Raw genomic sequence first — 10,865 nt, 5'->3', positions numbered from 1 at the left:
GAATCCAAAAATATGACAATACGATAAGGATTGGCCAAGTCAAAGATGGTGATAAAATGATATTCCACTCATGGAACAAAACAAATGATTGACCAGCACATCACACCTTGCTTTGTGTCCAACACACAGGAGTCAATCACACATCATCAGCAAACACAACACATAACAGAAATATCAACACTTACTGGAGATGTCTGGTTTCGCAAATCGAGACACCTATCCAATAGTGTAGGGTGCCGGTCCACATGGAAGGCATGGAAGGGAGAAATGTGCTCAATGTCGGTGTACTGTACAACAATTCAAAATACAAATACTATGTGTACTATGAACTCAGAAAGTAAAGCCTCTCAGACATGATGATACGGCATCCTACATACCGCTGCAAACATGTACAGACCCGGGGACTCCAGTGAGTGATACTCACATATCTGCACACATGCAGTGGCCCTCACTATCATGTGGTGGCAAACATGCTACTTCATTAGTGAGCAGACAAAATCATAGAGTGTATTCTTCTCATCATGTGTATCCATGAGAGACATCCAAAGCCACTTTTCGTGAGGACTGCAATACCAGTCACACAGACATTGTGACTAAGACCAATTTTAGACACACAGGTACAATGTACAGAGGGCCAGGGACAGTTGTTAGCCCTCAAATTGTCTAATTTTCTTCATTTGATGTGCTCCAGCTATGGTGAGTTGCACCAACCATAGAGATATGAACCCATGTGCATACCTTTTGCCAGCCATCCCTAATTGAAATGTGGCACTACAAACTCCAAATATCAGTCTAAGATGTTAGCTGAGCGCAGCTATGACTTGTTATGTATGTGTCCAAATCCAGTTCAGACATGTATCCGAAAACAATGGAGGCACACAATATTTCTGAACATTTTCGGGATTTCCTGAGACACTCACTGACCACACATGAAACATATGTTTGCGCCACATTGCCATCATCCATTGATGTGAAGCCTGCACTAATTTTCAGGCTCCTGTCGTGTTTATAAAGTTAGTCTAGCTGTTGCGTCAACAAATGACGGTATTGTGTTGGAAATTTCTACACCTCACAGGCAACAGTGGCCGATATCTAAACATATTTTGCACCACATTTGTTTTGCTGTTTGACACAAAGGTGGCGCAAACTTACAAAATACAATTGTAGTTTGTAAGTTTGCGCCGCTCTTGCTTCAAAACAGGTCGCAATTGCGGTGCTAACAAAGTAGAAATATGGCCCTTTATGTTTCACTAGCATTCCACATGTTCAAAAACATTGCCGGCAGATTATGAAAAAATCAGCTATTGTCACTACAGAGCATTTAAACGTGCACATTGCCCTGATTTGTACTCACCAACAGGGCCACCAATCACAATCCTCAGGTGGTCCAACAGATCTTGCTCCCTGAATACAATGTCAGCCCAGCGGTGCTTCAGCTGTTGGTCATTTTGTGGTGTGTTTTATATCCTCTGCAGATGGTGCAACACCTTTGCCCACCGGAGCCTCCGTGCCTCTACGTGATAACCTTGGATCACACGACCACATGCCTCAATCATCAGGGGTAGGAAATGGCACACCAGCCAAACAAACCCACCCAGCTCCTCCTCTCCCATCCTGCCAAGATGAGGCCTACCCAACATTATCTCAGAAAAATAAAGAGGGGATAAAGGGGAACAAAGGAGAATAGAGAGAAAGTAGGACATGAAAAATGCAAAAAACCTACAAACATAGCCCAACTATACCCAAACTACCACTACCCACAACAGACTCCCAACACATGTTGACAACACAAATGACCACAAAAAACACTCAGACAGGATACCACAGACAGTTATGAAACACAAAAAAACAATTTAAAGACTACACTGGAGACAAAATCACAAAATGCACAGAGAGACAATTCTAGACACAACCACACAGTCAGGAAATATCACAGACTGCAAAGTGAAAGTGAAAGTACACCCACGGTACCAATTCCGTAAACAGGATATCGTATTTCATCACTTCCTGCCTCAAATGCAGTGCGTTTTTATTGTTATGCGTCAAAATATTATGACGCTTATAGTCTGCGTGTCATTTTTGTTTTACGCACAAGAGTAGAATTAACCCCGCATCCATATGGTTCAAAAATGTTTAAAACTTAACCAATTTCCGGGGGTACAGTGTGGGAATTACCACTCAGGGCCAATGGATGTTTCAGGGCATTGTGCGTCATATTTCGAAGCATAAGCGTCATTTTTAGATGCATCAGCGTCATTTTTTGACGCGTATGCGTAAACCTTTCTGACATTAACTGGGTTTGGGTCATTTTTCCATTTTAATGGTACATGACAGTTGTGACAATACAGAGATAGGCTGATTGCACCCACTTTTGGCATTACGGTGTATGGGCACATGTGACAGATCATACTACTGCGGACCATGATCCGCTACTTGGTGTACAGGATTTTCACTCTTCACTGACGCAATAGATGGGCAAACGTGTGGGCTACAAATATGTATTACCCAATTTGGGCATGTTTGGCGTCAAGAGAGGATAGCAAGGCGACGCACATAAGTACAATAACTCAATGCCTATGGGTCAATGTGTGCGATTTGGCTACTACTATTGTTGTTGACCCACTGTGTGACCATCACAAGATGCATTTTAGCAAATATGCTTGTATGCATGTGGAGTCAATGTGTCCAACCCTCAGATGCAAGCCAGTGTGGAAATGAGAGAGGACATGTGTTAGTCATACATGTAACAACAACTGCTGTGTGCACTTTCTACTTTTTTTGTAACATAAACACCACAAATGAAAACGCATGCACTGGATAGATAGCAGATGGTTGTTCATGTCAATGGTCCAAAACTTGGCCATCACATGTCCTGGAATGTTGGATACTACTTCCTAGGCACTTGTTTGTTAACCCACCATGAGTCAGGCACGGGTACATACTATGTGGGTACCGTGTTTGTGACACGGAGACCCAAAGATAAACCACATTTGTAATGTTATGCCACAGTTGAGGTCATATAACTGAGCCATGTCTCTCCTGTGGAAGTGGAGGACCAGCAGACCAAGCAGCACGTGTTCACATATTTCCAGTGGTCAAATGCACAGAGGTGTCTGGTTCATGTGTGTGGGCCAATGTTTAGCCTGTATAATTATTTGGGTCTATGTTGTCACAGTTCCGTGCAGGTCTAGTCATGAGTCTGTGGTGCCATTTCCTGTATCTACAAAGTATCGTTTGCAGATTAATAGAAGTAAAGCCAATGAGGATTTGAGATCACACATGGGGATGGTCCAACCCTTTCACTGCAGACGTGTTATGAGACTGTCAATAGGGCAACCTTGGTGTGCAGAGAAAGTGAATATCGCAGGATTCTTGTACTGGCAGGTGAAATCACAACATTTGTACACAGGTTGGCCTCTAAAATTCCCACTGCATCTGGGAATATCATTGCCTCTGTGCTGATTAATCTCACAGCTATTCACCACGCACGCCCCATCAATATGTTGGGAGCAATGTGAATCAGCGTGTGGACTGTCAGGGTCCTAACATGTGTGGACATTTCATGCACATTATCTGATGTTGTTGGTTCTGCTGGAGGCACCATACCCAATCCCTGCATACAGCCATGGTCCACTGTCACAATTTGTCACTCATGCATACATGAGACCCAGACAAGGGATAGGCCATGATCCGGGTATTTGGAGACAAGTTCCCACCCATGATACGATAAATAAAGTGATTATGCTATACAATGTGTTTGAGTATGCATTGTAGACCCGCCTGACACAATACCCCAGGAGGAATATGAGGGCTGGGAAAGCAACTATGATACAAATGTAGCCACAAGGAACCTTTAGGGTAACGCAAAGACAGGAGCCAGTCAGGCTAACAGGATGCAGGGTCAATCAGGATCCAGACATTTCACAAGGTAAATACACAGTGGTCAGACTGAGACTGGTCAAAGGAGGAACGAGACAGTTGCAATGGAAAACTGTGTTTGTCCTGTGTTTTGGAAGGTAACACATTAACCCAAGGGCTGTGTTACACAGCTGAGTTAAATGGCAAGGCATAACAGTGTTATAGATAAAATGGCAGCTTTTATGCTGTTCCAAGCATCTGCAAGGGCAGTGCATGTTCAAATGGCTGGTCTCCATGGGGGTGCTCGCAGGTGTGTGCAGCTTTAGTCTCTCACAAGTCCTGTATGTGAGATTCAAGTTCAAAGGGCCAACAGTACCTTTCACATGGGAAGCAATCTACAGGTGATAACAGGACTTAGAGACTAAAAGCCAGTGCATTATTTAACCTGACGTTCATGCAGACAGAAGTACAATGACTATGGCATACCATACTAAAGGGGGAAGCACACTGGATTTACATTGTGAGTCTGGGAGTGTGTAGAGGAGGGATTATCTGGGTACACATATTACCATTCCAGGGACCTCTGAAGACGGGTGGGGTGAGACCGGGAACATGGGTGTGTCTGGACTTAGGACATGGGCTGCCATGTGCAGGGGATGTCATGTGAGCAATGCTAGTAATACCTGGGGCACTTGTGCTATGAATTTGCTGCATATATGGAAACCTAGTCACACATAGACCTTGCAAAGACATGTGATGTAAGACTTACTGCTGTCAAGGGTCTGGTCATACATTCCTGTTACCAATGCAATAGCACATCCACTGCCTCATGCATGAGATATTTTTTTCCCTTATTGACTGATGGTGTCTTAGTTGTGTGCCATATGCTGCGATGAACCATGTTGCCAATATGTATGTGTGAAATAGGTGTGGTCCTCTGCTATTGCCCTTCATATGTGAAATGTACAGCATATATGTCATTTACAGTGTGAGTGAATGTGGCTGTACATTCATACGCATCAAAGTAGTTTGGGAACGTTCTGTGTAATAATCGGTATTTCAGCAATGCTCCATGAGGCTACACTCTGATAGTTAGAAATAATGTTATGCAAAAATGATTATCCAGACCATGATATAGTGATGAGTGTAGGTGTTTATTTACATATGGTAAGACAGTGGTGATGGGTGAGTAGAGTTAAAATAAGTTTTGTACAATATGTTGTCTCCAATGCAATCTTGCAGCTGTGTTTGGATGATCCCCCTCATGTTGATGGACAGCATCCTCCTCTTCCTCCTCTTCAGGTATTTGTGGGTCTGGTTCATAGAGGGGAATGTTCCTCCTTACACAAATGATGTGCAGGATGGCACAGGTTAAAATGATCTTGCAGACCATTTCAGGTGAGTATAGGAGGCTGCCTCTGGTGATGTCGAGGTACCTGAATCTTGACTTCAGGATGCCAAAGGTCCTCTCGACTATGGTGTGTGTCCTCCTTTGTGCCTCATTATAGGCATGCTCTGTTGCAGTGCTTGGGTTTGGGTCATGATCCATGGCTGGATCCCATACCCCTGATCAGCTGAAAGAGAAAATGAGTGAGAAAATGTTGATGTTGTTTACACCATGATTATCACTATGCATGGCAGTTGTTCTCTTGTGTTGTCTGTGACTCATCTGTGTTTGTGTTATTGTGTGGAATCCTAGGCTTCTAGGATTTAGCATCAGCATTGGTTTGTTTCCTTATCGGAACGGGTGTTTGGCTGTTGACCGGATGTCAGCAGTATGTTTGTAGTGTTGCAGTACAGTGTATAGTCCCTTGCATTGTGACTTGTGAAATAGGTGTCCCTGTGTCTTAACTGGGGTGAGATGATACTTCCATACACAGATTCAATTCGACAGTGGTGGTAACACGGTTGCATCTATATACCCTGGACATCCCATCCAATTTCACATATGCCATAGAATTATTTAACCATCAGTGAGACCCTTAGATTTTGCAAGGTGACAATGTGCAAAACATCTCCGTACGTTGTGAGCACTGACGTGTTAACAATTGACTATGCACTATTTTTACATGTGTGACAAGTTCACTGCAGACCTATTTCTCTGCCCTTGCCAAGTTGACTCAGGTTGTAACGTGTACCTACACTACTGAACATGTTCTAGTTCAGCTGGCTAACTTGGTTGTGAGGTAGTCATTTTGAGTTTCAGAAGGTCCGTATGCCAGTGCATTTGTTGTGTGTGTGTTAATTTGTCTCAATACGTATGTATAGGAATGTGCACTTTCAATATTGTCCCATCAATAGGTGTTCTTCGCACATTCCGCTTGCTTCTTGGTAGTGAGCAATGTGAGAGCATGAGTGATGTGAGATATTGGTACAGCCTCAATGAGTGCACGTGACCTTTATTGTAGTCATCATCATCCTATGAGTGTCATGGTGTTTGACCTGCAGCGAAACACATTACACACCCCTTAGACAGTACGTATTGTTTTGAAGGGTGTTGGATTGAGTGTTATTGATGTGATATTGAAAGATTACTCTTCCCAAATGTACTGGCAGTTGGGGCTATATCTTTGTCATTGTGTTGTTTAAAATTTTTCCCTTGTGTCTGTGGAGTGGCATCAGTTGTTACTTGGAACTGTCATTTGTCCCTAGGTGTGTCTCCCATTGGGTGAGGATATCAAACATGCCTAGCGGTGTCACAACCTCATTGTCTTCCTGTCCACGTGTCGATGTCGTGGTGTATGTGTTGTTTGTCCTTGAGGGTTGCTGTGCAGTGTGTATATAACTGGGTTTCTGTACATACCCACAAGTGGTCCATTTCCATATCGTCCATCCTGGAAGTGTTGATTGATGGTGCAGTGACGGAAGATGAATGAATCATGTACACTCCCAGGATACTTTGCCACAATGTTGGTGATCAAACCCCGCTGATCGACAATGGCCTGCACATTAATGGAGTGTGTGTGCTTCCTGTTGCTGTATAGATGTTCAGTTGCAGCAGGTGGCACAATGCGTACATGTGTGCCGTCAATGGCACCAAGGACGTGTGGGAAGCCATTAATTAGGTTAAACCCCTGTTTTGTCTCCTGCTGCTTCAGCTGTGTGTTGGGGAAGCTGATGTGGCGGGTGTGAGGGAGATGATAGCATCCAGTACCTTGGGTAGGAAGGCGGAGAATGACGGCTGTGAGATCCCAGCAACCAGGGAGCCAATGGTTTGAAAGGAGCCACTTGCCAACATGTGTAGTACAGCTAGCAGCTTGGTTTCTGGTGGAATGGTGTGGGGTGTCTGCAAGCTGGGTGTCAACTGTGGCTCTATGTTGCGCAGCAGCTGCTGAATGGCTTGCCAGTTGAGTCTGTACCTCTGGATGACGTCTTGTTGGCGGAGTCCCATAAGGGTTGTCCTGGTGCAGAATATCCTCTCCTGCCTTCTGCGTTGCCTTTGGGGTCCCTGCTGGTGTTGTTGAAGCTGCTGTTGTTGTTCCTGTGCTCTGCGTCTGCGTGCATGCTGGATGAATAGCACCTCCATGTCTTCCTTTTGGAGCTCTGCTGTTGCTTCAGTCTGTTTTCCTTAAGTAGTGGTGTGTTTGCCTCATTTTAACACCTGCCCTGACCTAGGCTCTATTTTTTGGCGCAAATCGGGTTGTGCGTCATTTTCCGACTCCGCATCCCGACCGTGCATCATTTTTGCCCGGTAGCATAAATAAGGCGCACGGGCGTTTGAGTCATTTTTTGGACGGGAACGCCTACCTTGCATGTCATTAACGCAAGGCAGTTTACCGCATCCAGAAAATGGCACATGGCAGGATTTTGGCATTCACTGGCTCGTGCGCCAAGGTTTAAATATGGTGCATGGTTTGCGCCGATTGGGCGTCAAACGAAGTATAAATATGCCCCCATGAGTTTTGTCTCATTTAGCTGAGGCTAACCCTGATTTGAATTTATTGCAGGAAACTCACCCCAATGACTCTGAAACAATAAAACAAAAACGGGGTTGGGTGGGTTCAGTAGTGTGTCCTCCTTAGTTGGGTCTACCAGACCCTTGGCATGCAGCCAGGTCCAAGCATCCTCCGCGGTTGGGAAGATGAGAGTCCTCTCCCCATCTATCACCCGGAGGCGAGCTGGGAACAGAAGTGAGTAAGTGATGTTGCTTTCACGTAGTAGCTGTTTAACTTTCGTGAACGAGGCCCGTTTACGTTGTACTTCCCCAGTATAGTCAGGACAAGCTGTGATGACACTGTTGTCCATTTGGATGGGGCCTAGAGATCTGAAGCTTTGAAGGGTCTGGTCCCTGTTGCGGTAGTTGAAAAAATGTGCAATTAGTGGATGGGGGATGGGCCCCCCAGCGTGGCGGTCTTTCCGGCACCCGGTGGGCCCGTTCCACCACCAGCAATGAGGGCGCATTGTGGAGCAGCACTGTGTCTTTCAACCAATGTTCCAAAAACACTTCAGCATTAGGTTTCTCTACTCGTTCCAGGAATCCCAGGAATCCCAGGAATCTGACGTTATTCTGTTGTGAACGGCCTTCTGCATCTTCTGCCCTGCGCTGCAGATGGGAGATCTCCACCTCCATTCGCTGTATTTGAGTTTTCATGTCACCAATGTCAGGTTGAGCGGTGCTGAGCGCTACCTCAGTGAGGGTGACTATCCACTAGTTTACGGTGATCCGTGCGAAGTAGGCTTACTTCCAATACCACTGAGTCAATTTTCCCCTCCAACGAAGTTTTAGTGTCCATCACCACCTGTAGTAGCTTATTGAACTGTGCTGAGTGAGTGCGCAATGTTTCACTCACTTGAAGCAGGGTGCTGGCCTGAACATCCACCGCACCCACGGGGGTGAAATTTCCCCTTCGACATTGTGTTGCACCTTGGTTGGTTTTGGCTTAACCATGTTCACTCGCGTGCTGGTCTACAGCAAGTCTGTACACTGCCCTGGCCTTGCAACAAAGGACCAGACCCCCAATGCACTCTGCAGCCAAATATGCTCTATCACTTGCTCTTGTGCCAATCTAGACCACTCGTCCTCAGGTCAATGCAGGATCCGGGGAGCAGTAGCAGGCGTAGGTGATCAAGGACTGCTTGACTTCTGTCTAAACCATAGTGGATTTTTAAAGCCTGGTGCCACCCCGATGAGGCCCTAACATTAGTGTTTGTAGGGTTTTGACTTCCTTATTAAGGGATTTTCCATTGTTTAAAGGATTAGGTATGTACTTAGGTCCTGACGAATCGCATAAGATAATTTTTTGACAAGAGAAAAGAGAGAAACATGTTGACCAACGATATAGAGTGACACAGGGGATCCTGTGTTTACTGTCTTTTTCTTACTAATCTCTATTACGAGATTTAGTAACTATACCTATCTGTTTTTTATGGGGAGTATAGACATCATTTTACTATTTCCCTATATACTGGTTTTAATCATGTCAGAGGTATCAGCATTAGAATAAAAATTCCTACTTGTTACCTCTAGTCATTTAAAAATGTTCCCTTATACCGATCCTTCACTATTTTTTGACCGGCTGTACATCCTTCTTAAAAGATCTCCGGCAAAGAGCCCCCGTGTGGGGCCCGTCAGACATTGCAGTGCCGGCCTGACGAGGAGCTTGGCCCTATGATGAAGCATGTCACCAGAAGGTGAGTGAGGGCTCTTGCTTCGAAAACTTTGGTTTCCATTTATTGATTTAACCACCCTTTTGAAAGAAACCTCCTTGCATTTTTGGAACCGTGTGTAACCATATTTGATTTATTGACTATTGGGAATTTTACACACGGGATCAGGAGTTTGTTCTCCGAATCTCCCATTTTCACCCCTCTCCGTTGCTTTTTTGACAATGCAGGATGGTCCCAGGGTCTTGTCCCTCCGTGTCCCGGGCGGGCCATTTCATCACCAGGCTCCTGACGCAGAGCAACTCCAGGGAAGGCCCTGCTGATGGCGCAATGCTTCTTGTGGGCACCGTATATCTTTTGACGAAGCTATAAGATTACTGTAGTCTGTGCAGCCTAGTATGCGGATCCTCGCTATCCCGCCTCATAACCACAGTGCCATGCATGCAGTAACGGCCGTGCTTAGTACTCACTGTTCTATGGGCATAGCGTCCAATCAGGCCCTCAGACCCGCCAAGAGGGGGGGTGGGAGAGGGAAGCCCCCACCACTGCCATCTTCCTCGTATGTTGCGACTAAGGGCTGGTGATCTCCATCAACTGTACATCAACTCTACTCTGTGCTCCGCTCTGTTTTCGCCCCTCCGCTGAATCTGCCTCCTCGGGGGGTTACCAGTGAAGTATTTTACTCGCTGACGGCTCCGCCATCACCCTAACCAAGCAACCAGGCGTCCAACCAGCCCAGCAGTGCGCTGCACTCCCAAGGTGTTCTTAATATCAGCCCGGGCCCTCCATCGCCCACCGGGGCAGCAGCACGGCATTCCAATCGCCCCTCAGCCTCCTCGTAGCCAACCGGTATCCGTTAGGCCTGCAGCATGTTCGGGCGGAAGGGCGCAGCCCCAGCATGGTCCAGCACCCATCCGAGGCCCCGCCGATCCGGCCTTCCGAAGTCAGTTACTATCCTGCTTCTCGCCCGGCCGGGGACTTCCATCTTCCTCCCTGGGCCCACTCGGCCCCAAATGAAGCCTGACCAGCGTGGCCAACACCGTGCAGCAGGCGGCTCCTCCTCCTCCCAGCCACGCCTCACTGCCTCGTGGCTGGCCCCAATAGTCACGGACCCGATCTCACCTTCAAGTGGGCAGTGTACAGCTCTCAAGCATCAACAAGCCCCTTTCCATCAAGGGGAGCACTGCGCACCCAAAAGCAGGCACCAGGACCTTCTGCATCTTCTGCCCTGCGCTGCAGATGGGAGATCTCCACCTCCATTCGCTGTATTTGAGTTTTCATGTCACCAATGTCAGGTTGAGCAGTCTACATTTTGTATGGAGGAATATTTTTTTCTGTCCTTTCCTTTCATATTAATCATTGCTTATGATGTCTGATTTATTTTTTCCAATTTCCTATACTTT

Source organism: Pleurodeles waltl, chromosome 3_1, assembly GCF_031143425.1.
Source record: "Pleurodeles waltl isolate 20211129_DDA chromosome 3_1, aPleWal1.hap1.20221129, whole genome shotgun sequence".
Taxonomy (NCBI): domain Eukaryota; kingdom Metazoa; phylum Chordata; class Amphibia; order Caudata; family Salamandridae; genus Pleurodeles; species Pleurodeles waltl.
Note: the sequence above shows the minus strand (reverse complement) of the source record.